This window comes from Metopolophium dirhodum, chromosome 1, assembly GCF_019925205.1.
Source record: "Metopolophium dirhodum isolate CAU chromosome 1, ASM1992520v1, whole genome shotgun sequence".
In the NCBI taxonomy this organism is placed as follows: domain Eukaryota; kingdom Metazoa; phylum Arthropoda; class Insecta; order Hemiptera; family Aphididae; genus Metopolophium; species Metopolophium dirhodum.
Genome location: NC_083560.1, coordinates 108397001 through 108402655, shown reverse-complemented (window position 1 = coordinate 108402655; position 5655 = coordinate 108397001). Strand labels below are relative to the sequence as shown.

The window sequence follows — 5655 nt, the reverse complement described above, 5'->3', positions numbered from 1 at the left end:
CCTACATGGTGAACTACCGCATTGCTCAAAAAGGTGAAGCTCATACTATTGCTGAAACGCTTATAAAACCATGTCTTATTGATATAGCAACTTGTATGCTTGACGAAAAATTTGGCAAGGCTCTTACGCCGTTAATGGAATTACGAACTGAAGTTCTTTCATTTTTAATGGACCACAACGTTACATTGGGTAAAATCATGAATGATGTAACACGGCTCTGTCAATTTTCATACTTGGCTGATATTTTTAGCAAAATGAACGAGCTCAGCCTTTCCTTACAAGGAAGGACTATGACAATTTTTGATGCCAGCCACAAAGTAAGTGCATTTAAAAGGAAAATTGATTATTGGGCACAGTGTACTACTAAAGGCAAATTTGAATGTTTTCCAATAATGCAAGCCTTTTTGGAAGAAAATGATGAGCAGGCTTCTACTAATATTGTCAACGAGATTATTGAGCACCTCAAACAGCTAAAAAATTCTTTTGAGCAATATTTTCCTGCAGATCGGGAAGTATTGTTGAAAGACCATGAATGGGTACTGAATCCATTCTTAGTTTGTATGAAACCTTCAAGCTTATCTTCAAGTGATTACGAAAGGTTGATCGATTTAACTTCTGACTTAATATTAAAATCTTCCTTCAACAGCAATGCGTATGCCAAATTTTGGTTAAGTTTGAAAGACAAAAGTTATGAAGGTTTAAGCGAGAAAGCGAAAACACTATTTTTACCCTTTGCCACTACTTATGCGAGTCAGGATTTTCGTCATACGCTGCAACTAAAACCAAATACCGCAATCGCCTCAATGTTGAACCTGACCTCCGACTCCAATTATCAAAAATAAAACCTGACATTGCAAAACTGTGCCAAAATAAGCAGCCACATACATCACATTAATTAAAATTAAATTGTAAATATTTTTCATTTGTTATATTTTTATGTAATAATTATAATCATAATAACAATAATTTTTATTTATTTATCTTTTTAAAAATACATTAATTTATAATTAAATTAGTTGTGTAGCTTAGAATGCTTAGATTGTATTAGGTTTAATAAAATTAATAAAATTGGTTCTCAATGAGTACTTTTTTTGTTCTATCTTTCATGTTATATACAGCAGGGCACCGTGGCTAACTTGGTGCCTCTAAAAGGGCACCGCGGAAAAAACAGTTTGGGAACCGCTGCTCTAGTTTATTTACGCCAATACTTACCATCCTATAAAGAAAAATAACGTCACATTATGTATTGATGGCTTAATTCAAAAATGTTGTAAGTACATTTTTTGATGAAAATGAGTCAAGTGCATAATAGTATAAGAATAGTAATAATTGTATGTTTGCAAATATGTGGTAAGTGATATTGTACATACCTATTTAAGTCAATAGATAGCGGACTATTATGTGATAAGTACTATAAATAAATATTGTTATTTCTAAAATGTGTTAAGTCCTATAATTGTGTACTAATAACAGTTTTGCAATAATGTGTTAAGTGAGCACTTACAACATTTATACCCCCTACGAAATTTTTCCCGCCATATTGAGTGTGTGTTAAATAAATGTGTTAAGTACAGTTTTAATTTATTTATCTTTAAAATGTCTTCTACTCATAAATAGTTCTTATATACTATTGATAGGGTAAATAAGCAGTGCATCATAACTATTCAATTTGGTTTAATTATTGCATAATCTCTTCAGTGATACCTACAAAATTAAAAAAAATGAATTGGCTCTACTGTAAAATTCTATATTATTTACATGCCTACAACATTTTTGAATTAAGCCATCGGTATATATATTTGCATCAGGAACCAGTCATTAAAAATTGGGGCACCTATAGGTACTTAAATGGGTTGAAGCAGAAAATTATTTTTTCTTTGCATACCTATCTAAAATAGGTAACTTTCTATTGCATATTGTATAGCACATATTTAGTCGTTTTATTGTGCTATAAGTCTCGAGGTCTGATAATTAGGCGTGAAATGTTACCATTAGTCAACAGTTGTGGGTGAACTTAACTTGGCCGCCAAACGATTAACATTAACAAACCCATCTTACATAAACAATCGTCGGACATAACCTACCCATCACATTGCTCGTTTGTTTTGGGCTGAGGACTAGAAAGGCAGCATAACGATGTAAGTGATGCATAAATATGTTTCATAGCACAAGGAGGTTTATTTAAAATTGTATTTTGCATATTTTATCGTCATTGCATATAAAATATAAATGCATATTTGAGTATATTTGACAAATTAAGAGTAACTAGTAAAAATTACATATTATAATAATTATTAATAATTTATTGATTCAACGGCAAAGTTAATTATTTAAAATAATATTAAATTTTGCAAAATATAGATAAAATCCTGACATTTTTCACTAACTACCATTATTGATTTTTTTTCTTCTTGTATTACCTAATTGAACTGTTTTATTTATTATTTATGCAACATATTACCTTCAAAAAATGTAGTGCATAATGTAGTTACAAGGATAATTAGTATTAATAATTAATATTATCGTCGTCGTCGCCTTATATTTTTGGGAGACTCGCGGCCCCACCCCATCCGTCATAATAATATAATGGGTCTCAGTTGAAATAATCATCCTGTAGGTATTTTATTATTATTATGAAGTTCACGTGGACTAAATATTACAGTCGTGGCAATAATAATAATATCATGTGTAGGTACTTCCTATTCCCCGTAGACCCGGGTCTCAAACACATATTTTGCAGTCTTTATATAATGTTCTGGGTTTATTTCGCATGAACACACGTCTACAACGGTGTATTGTGGCCCCGAGCGATCGTTTCCACCCCGCCGGAATACGTTTCCTTTTACCGTGTGTGTACCCACATGCATGCACCCCGGGTAAACGTCGATCAGCGTTTTGTACTTTTGACGTTGGGTAAAAACCGTTTTTGATCGGATAAGGTAAACGCGAACGGTACTTTTACCTTTTAATATCCGTGACACGAGCTGGCGCGTCTATATAATAATATTACGCACAGTATACACAAGGCGGCCCACCGAATATGATTTTTTTTTTTTATCGTTTTTCTAGACGTTGTAACGCAGAAAAATGGTTAATCACGGCGGCCCGACCAGTACACAATTTACGGACAAACGTAAATAATTATTGTGCCCAATACATTTCAGGAATTCGTTTATAATATGTTGTATTGTAATACATTGTGTTATGCAGAGGTTATAATATTCAAATCACATTATTTTTATGATAAGAACTCAGGATTATTCGTAAGACACTTGTACGAGCAGGCGAGTAAAATTTTTTTTTAATGAATTTATATTGGTGGACAAATTAAGTTATTTCGTTTTTTTTTATTAACAATTATTGATTAATATAGAGTACCTAAATAATAATAATATGATAAGTTATAATATTATGATATACTTATAACACCATTAGTAATGCGTCATAATTTTTCACACATTCAGCCCTCGATATCATTTTTTATATTGCTCAACAATTTTTTTCCATCTGTTGAAAATTTCCACTTAGATATTATGAGTGAAATTTACTATACTCTCTTTATTACCAGTGCGGCTGTGCACCATGTGCACAATTTACAATAACTCTAATTTACACTGTGGCATATAAGAGGAAGGGTGGTTATCACCCCTACCTCCTACAATGCCTTTTTAGTGTCTTTTTTTAAAAAAAAACTTTACAATAAAATAATGAATTACCATCTGCACAATGAGGAGGAGAAGGGAAGGGGGCTTGCTTACCGGGTATTTAGCACCGATAAAATGTACAGTGTAATATAAAAAAAAAAGTTATAGAACCAATTGAGATGATCATATTTTTATTTCGTCTTATTTCTTGATCATTCATGATGTTTCTAATATATAGATATTAGAATATACGATTTCTAAGTTGAACAAATAATATATATAATTTTTTGATTGATGAAATAATAATTGCTCAGTTAATACTTTTAAGTAGGTATATAATATTTCTTTTTTTTAACTGTAATATTTAAAAAAGGCAATTTATAATTTAAAGTGGCAAGTTATTTAAATCTGAGCTTTCAGATTTTATCAAATTTGTAAGTTCTATACACACAAATTCTATAACACATTGTGTTAGACACATGTTTTTCTGCAGTTGATAAGAATAAAATATGAATCTAGGAGTTACAAAATATAAATATCAACATCTTTGGTTGAAAAAAAAAACACAGTTTAGTGGTTGGCAATCTAAGAAATTAATCGAAAAAGTTTTCAAAAAATGTGTTTAATTTTTTTTTTAAGTGATGCTGGTGCAGTTTGTCAAGAGCTATATAGGTACCTATAACCTACAACCTATAAACACCTAAACAATTGTGTTATAATAATGGATAGATAAAAAAGCCATCGAAGTATGCTATAAAATAATAATAGATAATAACATTGGATTATAGTTTTTTTTTGCACACTTTAAATTCAAATTTCTAACCAAATCGGTTAATCAAAAACAAATTAATTTTAAATTGTATTATTTGCTATAAATTTTAAAATATTCTCAAATTCTATGGAAAATAAGATTTTTACCATCCATCTCAAAGCGAATAGGTTATTCGTTTATTATACGCATAAACAATATATATTGGTCATTCTACGTTCGCACATCCTATATACCTGTGGCAATCTTTGTTATTATATTGTCTAAGTTTTTTCTCCTCGCTGTTAATTCGCATATCCCCTCCCCTGCATTCGAAACCACGTCTACGCGACCGCATTACATCTAATACAAAATAATATTATGATAATGTGGACATTTCGTCGGGTTGATATAGGTAAGGTTAGGTAAGGTAACCTATCTAATCTAACACGCACGACAGTCATCGGCGGGGACGGTGCGTCTATAATTTAATATGCAGGGCTGCTGCAGATCATTATCGGCGATTTAAAAAAAACCATTTCCCATTGTCTTTTGTCCATGGACACAATAATATTGTGGTCTTAGAACCTGCCTATACACACATTGTAATAATAATATTACGCAATAGAAATACCTATGCCTATTATTATATGTTCAATATTATTATTATAATATTATGCCGCTTCAGCAACATCAGGTTTTAGACGTGAATATTAACGTCCACGTGGGTTCGTTGAAAATATAATATGATATTATATTACAAAATACGGCGATAAATCGAACGGAGGCGGTCGTCATTTTGAATTATTCAATAATAATAATAACAACAAGTATTCCTCTACGTATATAGAATAATACGACCACGAGACAAATTATTGTTATTTTTTCGTCTTGTTTTTTATGCGCTCACTAGTACAATGGTGCTACGATTAAATTAGGTATTATTGTATGTAAGTGTATGCGCATATGTTTTATAATATACGCAGTCGAGTGGACCGCATCGATGTCGCAGATAATAATATAGCCGATACTATCTGTACAGGATTCCACGCCAGAGACAAATTTTCGAAAACGTGCTCAGCAGTGTTTTAAAAGTGCGTATTTGATCATCGCAACAAGAACCCGTGTTTTCTAATAAATATTTTATGAGCGTTTGTTTTTTACTCTCTCGTAAAAAACGTATTTGAAAATACGGACCATGATGCAGCAACACAGTGGTTTTCGAATAGCAAATGTTATCCCGCAGTCGGTAAAGTGCATAAA

General features: G+C 31.5%; 1 pseudogene; it reads left to right on the top strand.

The window, feature by feature from the left end:
• The first annotated feature begins 354 nt into the window (after positions 1 to 354).
• LOC132933643 (zinc finger BED domain-containing protein 5-like) lies at positions 355 to 895 on the top strand (annotated as a pseudogene).
• The last annotated feature ends 4760 nt before the right edge of the window (positions 896 to 5655 follow it).